The sequence below is a fragment of the Convolutriloba macropyga genome, chromosome 4 (genome assembly GCF_964194025.1).
Source record: "Convolutriloba macropyga chromosome 4, txConMacr16.3, whole genome shotgun sequence".
Lineage (NCBI taxonomy): Eukaryota > Metazoa > Xenacoelomorpha > Acoela > Convolutidae > Convolutriloba > Convolutriloba macropyga.
The window spans coordinates 49438333-49454172 of NC_134471.1; the positions used below are offsets into that span (position 1 = coordinate 49438333).

The 15840-nt window shown below is 33.2% G+C and overlaps 1 protein-coding gene across 1 annotated transcript in view; it reads right to left on the minus strand.

The window, feature by feature from the left end:
- Nucleotides 1–11105, minus strand: part of LOC142337720 (calretinin-like) — a 106029-nt gene extending 94924 nt beyond the window's left edge. The window contains exon 1 of the mRNA XM_075387181.1: nt 10987–11105. The gene's annotated coding sequence lies outside the window, so the exon portion shown is untranslated. The remainder of the gene's footprint in view (nt 1–10986) is intronic.
- Nucleotides 11106–15840: the final 4735 nt, after the last annotated feature.

Here is a 15840-nt window from a genome sequence, read left to right on the forward strand (position 1 = left end):
TTTCGTTAAATATGTCAATAACAAATGGGACAATGGCAGCAAAAAGGTTTTCAAAAAAATTGGCTGCAATTTATCGTATGACACAGAACCCGACTGACAACTTAGAATCTTCGACTTTACTTCTTTTTCTGCGGAAGCAAGTGGCAATAAAAGAGGGCTCGTCTTTTCTTTGAAAACAGATGCGAAATGTTGATTGAAGGCATCGGCAATTTCAAGCGTTCCACAAATACCGTTTCCGGCGAAGCTAATCTAAGTGGGCAGATCAGGAACACGATGAAAGCGCTTAACGTTGAAAAACTTCTTTTAGAGTTAAACCTGCGGGGTAATTTAGATAATAATGTTTTATCTAGTTCAAGTGAATCAGCTAGATTCTTTTCAAGTCTTTCAATTATGTTATTGTCTCTTTGACCTGTTTTAGCTGTATCTAGAATACCCTCTGCGTGAAAAGAATGAGTCAAATAGTTACAAGCAGCTTCCATGCGTCGTATAGTTTTCAGAGGAATAAAGGCCATACAGCAAAAGTTGATTTCATCATAAAAGTTTTGAAGTTTGTGAGTTATATCTCCAGCTAAGGCATCAAAGAAACTGAACCTTTAAGCAATTTTGGGAAGATCCGTTTTTCGGAAAGAATAAATTGATTTTGATTGTTCAACCTGGCTGCTCGAAACCTTGGTACTAATCATTGGTTGATCGGAAAAAATAATTTTATTGACATCTCCGGACATTTTACGCACAGAGAGAAGACACATTGAGTCGAATTTTTTCGCTTCGTATCGACTCACCAAATAAAGGGGAGATTGAATAACATCCGCATTGTCTTGAAAATACAGACGATTGATCAGAGAGTGTGTTTTTGTCATAGAAGATGAAAAGGCCAAAAGAAATGGATAAAGAAAAGTACATGAGCTATACGTCAACTATTAAATCACTCTTTTCATTTTGTTAAATTGGTATTAACTTTAATTTTGTTAAATTGGTATTAAATTGTTGAAAAAGAACAAGATTTAATCATTTCGTTAGTTTTATTTTAATTAACCACACACAATTCGATATCATATGCGCCTCGATGGGTTTGCAAAATTTTCAAACTTTGATCTAAAGCCGCCTTAATAAAGCCCTCTAAAAAGTCTAAAGTATACTTTGAAAAATTATCACGTAAGAAGTGATTAATAAAATAATATTATTCCGTTAAAATGAGAAATGAAGTAGGTTTGCTTGATCAAGTCAGGCCCGGGTCGAGGTTTTTGGGTAAATTTTTGTAAGAAATGCGGTGATTGCGCTGAATGCGGTGAAAATAATTATTTCTCCACATTTCACCGCATTTCTTACTAAAATTCACCGCATCGACTTTTGTGGCAAATTAATGTAAGAAATGCGGTGCAATCGGTGAATGCGGTGAAAAAAATAATTCACTACATTTCACGGCATTTCTTACAAAAATTAACCGCGAAATTCACCGCAGTTCTTACAAAAATTCACCGTAATTATTTCCAAAGTTTACTTAATCTAATCTAAGTTCACAAGAAAATTCAAAACTTTAAGTGACAGTTGGCGCAGTGGACTAAGCAGGTCAAGGCATGCAGGAGGTCAGAGGTTCGAACGCGTGTTGGTACGATCCTTTTTTCTAAGAATACTGAGAACGCGGTGAAAATAAATAATTCACCGCGATTCACCGCATTCACCGCAAAAGATGTAAGAAATACGCGGTGAAATTTGTTTTTTTTTCACCGCATTTAACCGCATTTCTTACAAAAATTCACCCCCAAACCTCGACCCGGGGATTTAATATCAGAACTTTTCATTTGATCAATGCCAGAAACCGACCAACATGCATTTCGCGGGTTATTGTTTTAAGTTATCGCGTTATATGAAGGAAGTTATACCGTTATTGTTTTAAGTTATACCGTTATATGAATCATTAGTTTAAGATTCAGTAGCAAAATAAGATAACTGAAAACCAGTTCACTGAAATTAAATTGACCATTTTACTTCAAAGCAAACAATACATCATATCGGCAAATCTAAAATGGTATTGCAGAATCCCAAACATCCCCAACACATTTCTATTTTTTGACATCCTCTGTGAATGTGATAAATGCTTTAAAATACATGTTTGATAATAAGTACAGCTTAAGAAGGAAATCTTTATTTAAACTATTGCAAACTGTTATCAAAAGGGTGGTGTGACTACCTTACCATTAGAAATTTGTCAAGGTCGATTTTGTTTTTCTTCATCAGTTCATCCGGTCTATGATGGAATTTTAAACTGACTTTCAAGAATCTAACAAATCATAAATCACCTCGATTGACTCCAAAATCACGATTAATTGTATTTGAATTTGCCTGCTTCCCAAAGGATTTTGAAAAATTTGAAAAAAAAACTACTATATTTCATTTATTTAACTTGATATTTTAAAAAAAATGGAAAAAACAACAGAATCAAAGTTTTCGCCTTTGCCTGTTTTTCGAGAAACTTACCCAGACTCGCCTATTCAAAACCATGTGGTATCTCTTCACAAACGCAGCATTGCTGTACAATGAAGCAGATTGGTTTCGTGTAGTGTGTCCTAGCTTTTTCAATTGAAGATAAAATTGACAGTTAAGCAAAGAGTTTGTTCCCTTCCGTAGTTTAAACTTAATGTCAAATTTAAAATTATTTATAAACAAATTGCAAATTTTGTAAAATATAATGCATTAATTTTAAAAACACTTGCAAACAGGTCTGAATATTTGTATCCCTTATCGTTAGTAGTTGGCCTTGTATGGTGATTTTACCACACATATCGTTTACAAGGCGTACTTTAAACATTTTTCAATTGAATTAAGCAATCTCCTAGAAATGATTGGGAAAATAACCCACATTGCTAAATCAAGCAGAGCTCAACCGGAACCAACTCAGTCCATTATTTGCAATTTTTTGCAAATTTAACAAAATTTTGCGAAATTTTGTAAAATTGGCCTTGTCTCAAGAGATAATTTGCAAGTTTTTACAAATTTTGTATTATCGAACAAAAATTTGCAAATGTTTGCAAATTTGGCATAAGTGTTGAACTAGGGTTTGGTAAGCTACCGTTCGCTAAACAGCATCTGGTTATAGCAATTCAAAAAAATAAAAGAAACGAATTTAGAAATTAAAACAGTAACGTAAAAACTGAAAAACGGCAAAAACAATTTTAACAAAAAGGTATTTTCGACAATAAATAAAACGCGCAGAAAAAAATTGATTTATTGTCTGGAAGATCTGAAAAATTCACCGAACTAACTGACTGGTTGGTTTGACTACAAAAGCATTTTTTTCTCAGTAGAGTCGGACGTGACCAATTACGATTTTAAAAAAGTTCGAAAAATTAACTTCCCATTTTAGAGCACTACTGATGTCCGGTTGTTTAAAAGAATACATGCTAGGAATATTGTCAATATTTTGCGTTTCAGGGGAGCACTTAAAACTTGCTGTTGAATTATTTAATGACCAAGTCACTACTACTTTAATGACCAAGTCATTTTTTTTTATAGTATATAACGTGTTTTATGGAAAGCAATGAAAAATTCACTAAATTAATCAGGTACACAAGTTGAGACAAAGTAAGATATTTGAAACGAAACAGAAGAGCATTTTTTTCTCAGTAGAGTCGGACGTGACCAATTACGATTTTAAAAAAGTTCGAAAAATTAACTTCCCATTTTAGAGCACTAGTGATGTCCGGTTGTTTAAAAGAATACATGCTAGGAATATTGTCAATATTTTGCGTTTCAGGGGAGCACTTAAAACTTGCTGTTGAATTATTTAATGACCAAGTCACTACTACTTTAATGGCCAAGTCATTTTTTTTATAGTATATAACGTGTTTTATGGAAAGCAATGAAAAATTCACTAAATTAATCAGGTACACAAGTTGAGACAAAGTAAGATATTTGAAACGAAACAGAAGTAAAAATGCAATGATACATTGTTTCGAAATTGCCAAAAATATTGTGCCCTACACCAAACTAAAGGTCTTCAATGTTTTCAGTCAGGAGTACATTTCATTATAAAACAACTCAATTTTGGCTTTTGAAATATCAACTTTGGTTGCTGAAGTTTGGGTGCAAAAGTTTCTGTGAAAATTGAATTTTTTTTATTGTTTCTCCTAATGATCTTTTGAGAAGCCCAGAAACGGAACCTTGATGATAGTTTTTTTCTTCGCCATGCTTGATCAGCATAGATTAAAGGAAATGCTGTTCGTATTTCGATTGTAACTAAAATTAACATAAAAGGTAAAAATTTGTAATTCTTGCCAACTTATTGCACATCACCGACTTCAAAAATTCGTAAAATTTGGAAAGTGGTAATAAAATATGTGAAAGTTATGTGAAAGTCAAACAAGCTTGTGAAAGTCAAACTGATTCAACGGAAAATTTCAAAAAAATAGAAAATAAATTGTTTGACACAAATGATGTCAACCAGAAACTCCTAGCAGTCTTGCTTTTCTGTGCTATTGGGTTAAAAGTTCAGATTTCTTTTTTGAAAAAAACAATTAAACCTCAACAAACTTTTTGGAGCCGCAAAATTGTCACCAGATTTTGAAAACTACATTTTGGCAAACTGTGCGCCCCAGAACAACACATAAGAGCAAACATTTACAATATTTAATACGTAGAGAGTAAGTATGAGAACATGAAACGAGGGAAATTACAATAAATTGAATGAAGGTTTGAAAAAAATTGTCTCAGACTTTTTAAAGACAACAGATTTCTGAAATTCTAATTCGCGCTGTAACAGAAAAAAAAATCTAATTATTTAACGAAATATTTTTAAAAAAAGATAGGAAGAACTCAATCGGCTCAGTTTTTAGTTTTTTCTTTTTGGAACTTAAACCATTAAAAAAACAAAAGAACTTTTGACAATTTGACGAAGCAACAGTAAATTGGAGAATAACAAGTTCGAACATGTTTTTAGAAAAAGGAGAAAAAAAATTTAAACCACATGGTGTTCAGAAAAACAAAAAGTTTTGATGTTAAAGTGAAGGGTACCTATTTGAACAAATTGACGCACCAGATTGGACTTCTATTGACTTTAAAAAACTTAAAATGTTTGAGCACACCTTTAAAAAGAAGACGCTCGAAATCCAAGCTCAAAAAACTGTACGAATAGAGGCTTTACAATAGCTGATTTAGTATATGACTCTGCTGATAGCAATTCATGTTTAGGTTTTCTCACTGATTGAACGCAAAAAAATCGACTGAAACAGACTTTTTGTTGAAAATTATTTGATCAAATTTAAAAATCTCAAAAAATTTTATTTTTGTCTGTCAAACCTTATGTCAGCAAAACAAAAAAATTTACTAAGATATAACCATCACGTCTTTTTTTGCTGTCCGGTCAGTTTTTCAGCTAGACAAGTTATGTCTAAGAGCACATATTTTTTCGGCTTTGGATATATAGTATAGTTTAGTAAATTTCGTTATTTTTGTCTCAACATTTTTTGAACACTTAATCATTTATAACAGATATTAAACTATTTCCTGTTTGCTGTTTCTCAATTTGCCAAATACTTTGCAAGATGAACAGAAAATTGAACAAAGTTGCCTTAAACTTGCTGGAATTAGCTGAGAAACGGCAGCAAAGTTATCTCATTTTCTCAGCGCAATCACAATTTTTCTCTCTGATTCCCTGAAAAAGTAAAAAAAAAAGCATATGTTTAAAGGAATAAGGGCATTACCATATAATTCCTTTGTACAGATTTTTAATGGCGGGAAAATAAAATATTTGGAAATTTCTTAAAAAAACTGATAAGTGCTCAACAGATTTGTCAGTTGGTTTTGATAAAAAATGAAATCCGAACATGAAAAATGGCTCATTTCACATTAGATACACAAGCTGTAAGCAAAAAGTTTTTTGCATCGGTAAAGTTTTGCAAACTTTGCTAAGTTATATTGTGTTAAAAAATTAAGAACTAAGACCTTCGGTTAATGCAATAAATCATTCGCGTCATTCTCAATGTTTATGGATCGCATGAATATCATGTCAATTATAAAGCAAGCGCCCATTGTTTTAATTTCAAAATCGCCCATACCTATAAAATCCGAGTGCTATTGTGCTAATTTGAGGAATTTGGACACAAAAAAAAACATTGAGAATAGCCGATTTAGCATATGACGCTGCTAATAACATTCATATTTTTTGTTTTTTACTGATTGAACGCAAATCAAATTTCAACAAAAACGAACTATTTGTGGCTGAAAATTCGACCAAAATAGAAAACATCTCGAAATTTTTTATCAGAATTTTCTCAAACTTTGTGTTCGCAAAACGGAATGCTTGGTTAGGATAAGAATATATCCCTGGTTAAAGCACATATCTTTTTTAGATTTCGATTTGAATCAATTTAGTAAATTTTGTTAGTTCTTTCTTAACAATTTATGAACAATTAACCATATAACACATACAAAACTTTTGCCCACTTTTTATTTCTCAATTTGTCAAAAAATCCAGAAATGAACAGAAAAATGAATTAAATTGCCCTAAAGTTTGATGGATATAGCTGAGAATTTGGGTGAGAACGTGTCGCATTTTCTCGCAGAAACACAATTTTTCTGTGGGATGGATATAAAAAGAAAATAAAATTGCGTCGGTACTAAAAAATAGTGGTGCTAGCCTTAATTTCCCTTTATAATTTTTTTTAATGTGGGGACAATAAACCATATTTTAGTTTTCCATAAATCTGATAAACTTATCAACTGATTCGACAGGTATTTTTGTGATAAAGGATGATAAATGGTTTAGTTGGCATTATATACACAGAATGTAAGCAATAATTCTTTTGTTTCGTTAAAGTTTTGGAAACTTGACCGAATTTTATTGTGTAAATATATTAAGTATTATGACCTGATTCCTTTTTCTTATATTGTTTGCTGCGTATTTTCTAGACAAATTACACGTTTGATTGGAAATTTTTCTGTTGTGAACAAAATTGAACAAAATTGGAATAATTATAGAATTCAATTTTGCCTAAATAAATGCTGCACAATTCTAATTTTGAGAATTCAAATGATCATGAGGCAAGTGTGCTCTCTGATTTAAAATAAATGCAATTATTGCAACTTTTTGGAAAGCCTGGCTAGCAGATAACGATCTTTAATCGGTAAAGTAACAACTTAGTGCTTAGAATAATCTCTGCAATTTAGTGCTTAGACGAGTCTATAACAATAACGCTAACAAAAACAACTAACAAAAGCAGACAGAGAAAAACCGATGGTATTGAATTACTAGTCAGTTATCAAATAATCGATTATTAGCTAACAATCAGTTTTTGTGCGTTTCCTATTAGGTACCCTAAAAATGGGGTTTCCTATTATGTCCCCTGCCACGAAATTAAATCCCCAATGTGGTATATAAACGGTAATTGCTGGTGCTCTGCGATGGACGACCAAAAAACTGGGGAGCTATAATGTGAAAGACCCGTAATTTTTATTTAAATTTTGTTATGTGGCAATGAAAGTTTATGTTTTGGGACCAAAAACACTTGCACAGATAATATTACTTGCACTGGTATATTGTAACGATACATCATTCTCATTGATTTTCATGTGATTTATAAAGCAAGAACCATTTGTTGTAAATTCAAAATAAAAACAGTTAATTCATTACCAGCCAGCGCCGCTTCCAATAGAATTCAACTGCTATTGCGCTAATTTGTGGAAATTCGACACAAAAGCATTGTAAAGTATAATACCAACAAGGCGGCTCGTTAATGTGCGTTCGCACATGATGTTCCGACCCGAGCTCATCTACATTTTTGACTAAAATGTCAACCAAATCAAGAGATAACAAAAATAGATGTTTGAGTTTAAAACAATCGTTACACATTCTATCTACTAATTGAATTACTAATGCCATGCTTCATTACAGCACCAACGTGACCTGACATTGAAGAGACTAGAAAAAAAATAGCACCAACAAAATTTTGGCGGCAAAAAATGAATATCTAAATTTAAAAGCACCTGGTAACAACGTCAAAATGCAGTCAGATAAAACCTTAACTACACAAGTTTACCTTTTACTAACTATACAGCAGATGAAAAGTTTTCTTAACGAGACTAGGTAACAAGCCGACATAAAGAACGAACAGTGAGGCGAAACTTAAAAATTAATCAACATTTTTTGCACCAAGAAAATTCAAAAATCTTAAACATTGGTTTTTAATAAAAAAAATCCTTGATAAATTACTAAAAAGTCATTACAAAACCAAAAGCACCCGTCTGTGGTCAGACTATGCCATAGAAACAAACTAAAGAGAAACTCAAAAAATTACAAACGATTTGCGAAAACACAAACCTTTGCTACCATTAAAATCAATAGCTATCATCTGAATATGTATTTTTAATTCAGTTGTTATTTCTGCTGTTTCAGTTGAAGGATTTATACTGAAAGATTAAATAAGTTTACTTGGGCCACATTTAAAAACCATTGGGATCTGTTATTACGCGATTGTTCTGAAGGAAGAGAAAAAGAAACGCAAAAAATGGCCATTCAATAAACGTTTAGAAAAACGAAACAACAGTGGCACATAATATCAATATATATGTTATTTCTTGAAATACACGAAATTCGATGGGACATCTGATTGATGAATAGAAGTTAAATTTGACGAAAGGAACCTATTCGCTATATACTGAATGTTTCGAGCAACATCATTCATTCAGTCCTCAATTACAAGCCTATGAGATCTGTGAGCAATTTACGGCTACCTAAAGAACAAAAACAGCGAATTCAGGAAAAAAAATTGAGCGACAAAAGGGTCGAAGGCATTAAAAAAATGAACTTTTCACTAAACACTCTTCAATTTTAAATTAATTTTTCAGGAGCAATGGGAAAACCTTTTTTATCAATATAATTTCAAAAAATCAACAAATATAAACAAATACATTAGACGCACGAAAATTGCGGGAAAACACGTTTTATCAACGCCATTAAATTCATTAGCCTTCAACGGAAGCCAGTATATACAATAAATGATGCCTCGAGGGGACAATAAGTTTTTTTGCCAATCGTATTTCATCAATAAGACCTTACAACAAGTTAATGACTATGAAAACAACAACAGAGAGAGGCAAAAACCACAAATTCAGTAGAAAAGTGCCTGAAGAAAATGTCGAAGCAACTCAAATCATAAGCTCTTCCCTGAAAACTTTATTTATGATCCGTTGAACTTCTTCCCTAAACCAATAGGGACTCTCAGCAGTAAGATGATGTGATAAGATTTCAAAAGGATCGAAAAACAAAATAAAGTACCCAAAAAAAATATGAATTCTCGTGGCATTGATGTTTTAAAACTAATAGGTAGAAGATAAAACCGCTAACCAGATTAATTTTGGCTATAGTAGAACGGAAATGGATTCTGTTAGAACCAACAATGACCAAGAGTATTCACGAAAAAAAATTAGGAATGGTTGAATTTCAAAAAAGTTTCGAAAAATTATTTTTAAACCCTTAACAGCCAGTAAACTCAATCTTTCATCGGAGCTCATAGGAAGGAAGAGGGTGCTCTCACCCCTGGACTGACTTACAATTCACTATAATAAGATTATGATTCTTTAATATTCAAAAAAAAATTCGAAAAATTATTTTTTAAGTCTTAACAGCCATTAGCCGCCCCCTCAATGAAATAGACATGTTCACTTAATGCTCATTATGGAACATATTGCACTGTTAGTCAATGAATCCCTACCATAGGACTCCAAAAAAAATAGTAAAACTTCAAAAAGAAATTCAAAATTTCATTCAAAATTACGAAAACTCAGAATCGAAGCCAAAAAAAAACATGAGCAATTCCTTGAAAACGACGTTTTTTGTTCATTGCGCTTCATTCGACTATAAAGGAGTTTTGTCATTAATAGAACGTCGATATAAAATGTGACTTGTCTCTAGGTGACTTAAAAAAGCAAAAAAGAGAAAAGTTTTATTAAAAAAAGGGCTCTCAATTAGAGTTCGATTTTTTTTTTGATAGTGAACTTCCCTATGAGACCAGAACTAGTCTTTCTATCGCCTTGCATTCAACTTTTACGAACTCAAAATTTATTCTTTTTATAGAAATTTGAATTAATGTTTTCGTAAAAAAGATCTTAGTTTGAAGAAAATTGTACTGAAAGTGAACAATCATGCTAAAGATCCCATTGTTCACACAAAACTTCAATCCTCGATAACTCCTCGAAAAAAACGAAATTCAAAAAAATCTTTTTACTTTTGAATTCTACGCTGGACCAGCTTTTTAATGATACCACTCACATTTCTCTACGACGAATATATCGATCGGCCAAAATTCACTGAACAAAAAAAAACCCATTTGAGTATATAGTTCCTTCCCCCACAAGTGGGGTCGGAACAATTATAAAGTTTTATTACGGTATAATTTACTATAATCTATTGTTTGATAGGATATCGCATATAAGTACAATCTTTCCTTTGATATCATTTATTGTAATTGTTTCTTTGTCGCTCTGTAAAGCCCTTCCCTAGTCCAGACACGATGCTAATCATACAAGAGGATGTTAATCTTATAAGTTTTTGTAAGATTCTTTCAAGATTAACATCCTCTTGAAAGATTTTGCAAGATTAACATAAAAAAATTTGCCTTGACTCTCAGCGCATCGAACCACACCTAGGGTTCAAGTACGCATAGAAAAGCTTCCAAAAAGTGGTTAATCTTGCAAGATCTTGCAGGAAATTCTTGCAAGATTAACATCCCCCATCGACTAGTGTTTTTATATGTATCCAGTGGTCCACTCTATTTGATAGAGGCACTGGCTCCTAATGTTGATGAATTTTTCATCCAAAAACGAAGTCAAAACACGGCACTATGAATTCTAAACATTATTGATTCAATGCGCAGAAATTAATTTCAAAGTAAAACAATCATTGATTTTCCGATATTGGTAAGATAGTTATAATTGAAGATGAATAAGTCCGCTATTGATCCAAATTCCTATCAAAATAACTACAAAAACTGCCTCAATTTAAGCGGAGTATTGAATAAGACTATTGATTATGTAATTTTGCCTCTCTTTTAACTCGAAGATATGAAATAGTTAGATATTACGCTGACCAGGTAAGACAAAAAAGGCAAAATAAGTAAGTTGATCATTTCGTCATTCACCTTTCGGATACATTATCATCTTCCGAATTATAGCCAATCAGATTTCGATATTTGTGAATTGAACACTTGATGAAAAAAGAAATGAAAGATGAGGAAATACGATTTCAACAGCCAAGTTTTGCGCAAGTGAACAAAATTTAACCGAAAGCAAGCAAAAAAAAAAGATGTTTTTCACGGCAGTTTTCTAGCTTCTGATGACTTGAAGCATAACTGAAGAATTAATCATCGTAAAACAAAATTAAGGCCGTATCAATTTTGCTTTATGAATGCTTATTTTCTCCAAACTGATCAAAAGCTAGAAAACTACCGTAAAAATATCAAGACAGCTAATTTTCTATCTTGTTGTGTTTTTTTGCAATTTAACATATTATCGCACTTCTGACAGCTCGAAAGTTTAGGATAGAAGAGAGAGAAGTGTTTTAAACAACGCGGGTACAAAAGGGGAACAGCCCGTACATATTTAAGTTGAGCGGCAATTTGTTGTAAAAGTATTTTTAAATGTATTAATCACAAACGAACAAATTATCTGGATCAGAATTATTATATCAATCTGTCTTTAGTTTCATAAAAATGAACGACATTCAAAAAGGTTATGATATCCAAGGCTGAATTGCCCGATCGAAAGTCGATATGTGAAAACAGAAATGATCGCTATATGGGGGTCGTGCTTTCAAAATTACGTAGTGTGAGAACATAAAAGCGTAGCAGATGAAAAACTGAATATACGCCTCCAGCCAATCAGAGACTGAGAAAACTCCATTCCTTTTTATATAGCAGAAACACAACTGGCCACAGTCAGTCTAATAGATAGTTGCACGATGTGTATACTATTGACTTCGATGCTGTATTATATTACCACCGTAAGCATTTAAGTTTACCATCATTGTTTTACAGAGTCAGTTAGTCTGAGAGAACTAGGTAAGCCTACTTCACGCGCATAACAAAGTCGCCCTAACTCTTTATGATTTAAAGCCGTAAATAGAGCCCTCTATGGATCTGCCTTAACTGAGGCGACCAGTGAGTTAACAAACTCTCACCGTGAATGAACTCAAATAAAACACACTTTTTTTCCTCTAGGGAAATTTAGAGCTAGAATTTACTAACTTTGTACTCTTTAATACACATATATATAAAAACAGGAAGCACAATCCTACCAAACAACTAAATCCAAATAGAACACAAACATTTTAACTAAAATGAGCAACCTCAATGGCCAAAAATTATCTACATCGGACAATTATTCAACAAAACTCAACGATCTATTCACAAAACAATTGTTTCACAAAAAACAGAAAAGCTTTTGAACTTTCAAAATGTGGAAAAAGTTAAACTTACTCCGCAGCGAAGCCCTTCAACTCAATGATCCCTATTTAAATTTTTAGCAACAGCCTCTTCTGCCTCTGCCAGAAAAGGCGGCACAAAACGCTCGTACAGGTGTTCTTTCATATTTAAAAGAAAATTACGATTAACAATCAACAAAGGGCACAATCTCTCTTATTTTTGATCCCATCACGGAAAATTATACTTCTCTCAATTATGATACTTTATTTCAATCACTATCGGACACATTAATTGAATTTCTAATGATTAATGATAAATGATTAACATAAATTGAATTGTCATGATAAAAACATCTCTACAGACACTGAAAAACACAGGTATTCACATTTACCGCAAGAAGTTAAAAATCATTAGGAAGCTTTTTTCTGCCGAGAATATCAGAAGGCGTTTGATAATCAACAATTGCAAACACAAGGAAAAAATCTAGAAGGTATGTCAAGTGCCTCCCTGGAGCACAAAAAAACACTAACACCATGAATGGAACAAATGGCTACAAAAACAAAAGTTATTTTTTCATTCAGATTCTGATCCAGAACCCTTTAAACCACATTAAAAAATTAATCAGAGGTCTCATTGGATATGCACAACAAGATATCTCGTTTATTGATTATCAAACTACAAAGTATGGAATTCATGAACATGAAGTTTCATAGATGCTTAGTTTGCAAATTATCTTACGCACGACACATATGAAACCCTTAAAAACATATTTTCCTTAAATTCAACTGAACATCGAGAACGTGAAAACAAAACGAAACCACGGAAACATTTTTGATACCATATGATTTCTCTTTAGTCACAGCAAACGAAGAAAACGCACTTTTCAAAAGTTTAAATTTGAAAACGTGAAAAAAAATTAAACCACGGTCAATTCGAACAATTTCTCAGCTTTCAATTCAATGTAAAGGTGCTACGTAACACTTAAGTTTGATGTTTTACAGTTTTCAATAAACAGCGTGCCACACGCATTGGTTTACAAATACGGGAAAAAATAAAACACCTGCTTAATATTGGCACGCCTTTCGATATAATTGCACAAGTGAACACAGAATAATTTGATATGGGAATTACATTTATTAACCCAGTAACAATTCTAAAACAAGGAGAATCGCCAAAAATTGTCCTATATTCTCGTCAGTTCAACACAATGATTGACAAAAATAAAAAAACAGTGGGCCAAAAGTGCCAAAACAGATTATATTAACACGTATTAAATGAACTGTTTTCTCAATAGCTTATATGAAAAGAGCATACAATCAAATGCCACTAGGAAAACCCTTATTTATGAGATTCATATTCAAGACTCTAATACGAAAGAACAAAAAAAGTATTTTTTCCAATATTACGTTAGTTTTCTAACACTTATATCAAAACACATACACAACTTACAGGTAATCCTGAGACCATTAAAACTCGAACTTAGAGATACATTCGAATTTAAATGGACACCTGAATTGCACCAGATTTTTGATAAATTGAAGAAAAAACTCACAGACTGTACACTACGTCTTGTTATCCCTAACGCAGAAAAACCGTTTCATGTTCTATGCGATGTCTCAAACTACGGTATAGGCCAAAAGTTCATCTAAGTACTCTTTTCATACGGGCGACACTCCCTATTGTGTATACCAAAAGCAATACCCTTTCTACTTACAATTTGGATTTTTGCACCATACAAAAATGAATGCCAACATTCAATCCCACAAAGTACATTGTACGAAGATGATTCATACGATTTACAACGATCTCTTTGTACATCACCATTTCTACCGCACGAACCCCTTAATGCACATTCACTTGTGGCTTCAGTACGTATACAAAAAGATTACATCTCCGTACTACTTCAATTTAAGCTATATGATTGATCCCAGCTATTTCGAAGGGAGGTAGAGGAACCCTTACCCTATCAAAGTGTTTTCTCTTCAATCCCCTCTACGCTAGGACAGCCCGCCCCATCCTTGTCTACTGAATACCTTCAGTGTGTAGAGGGAGGCGCCACCAAATGCATTTATGGACACACTTTCAACCTTCTCTACAGGGAGTGGATTGCGGACATGGGGGCCTACAGAGAGCCAACAGCCGAGGAGCAGTAGATATTTAACCACTTGTTGCTAAAGCAACCGCACTTCAACAACTATCTGTATCCTCGAGTTTTCGCCGTTAGTCTAGCAAGGGATAAGGATTTCCTCGATTTCTTCCCAATCCTGATATTCGGGCCCCGGATTTTGATCTTGAGCACCAATAATGGGCACAGTAAGCATCCCCAGAGTCACTGTCCCTATAAACTAGACCTCAGTTCTCAAAAAGTCAAAAACTTTATTTTTTGTATTTTCTTTCTATTTATTCTATACTTTTCTTTCAGTTTTCTGTATTTTTTCTCTTTTTCCCTCAAAATGAAATTAAGGATTATTTTTTTTCTTTTCTCTGGTCAGAACTTACTCAGCAGGAAATAAACTTATGAAGTTTAGGGGGTTATTAGCTCCCAGTAGCTCATGAAGGATAATAACCAGAAGATAAGCTGGTAAATCCGATCGGAAACCAAACTCGGTACCAGATGGAGATGAATTGAAATCTGCCTGTGCAACCGAACCAGAGACTACGGACTACAACTTGGAACTAATGGACAGTGGAAGACAGTTGGATGCGCTGACAGTATTGATGGTACTGGTCAGCACACCCTGTAACTGGCACCCTTACTGGTTCCACACCTGAAAAGATGTCGATAAGTTAGATCCATTAGTTATTTCGAAATCTTTGTGTGATCTGCCATGAAATAAATTTTATTCTTTTCGTTACAGAAGGCTAGCCAAAAAAATCTGCCGAACTTCATCAATTGTGTGCAGCAAAACAAATCACGACATAAGTACTCGGATGGCTTGTGTGTAGGAGTTTTAAAAGTGTTTAGCTTAGCGGAAAGGTAGCAGTCTTGGAGATATTTTCATAACGAACCTAAATAAGGTGCAATTTCCTGAACACTGCAATTCCTTGTACACTCTGTCCGAAGAAATTTGCCAAAATTATGTAAAATGAGCGGCAACAATTGTTGACGAGTCGGACAGTCACCACAACTCTCTTATATAATTTTTCCCAGAATGTATTGAATTTACAGACATAAATTCAACGCACTCAACGCAAATTTATGTAAGGAAAATGCGGTGAAATATCCGACTTTTCAACGCTAGTTGCCATTTATCTTACATAATTTTAAGTTGATTTTAACTCAGGTATTAAATACTTTCTTCTTACATAATCATCGTGTAGAACTCTGGGTATGGGACTCGAGCCACTGACCTCCTTCTTACTTGTCTTTTCTTCTATAGCTGTGCCACAGAACCTTAGTTAGCTTAAGAAACGCGTTTTTTATAAA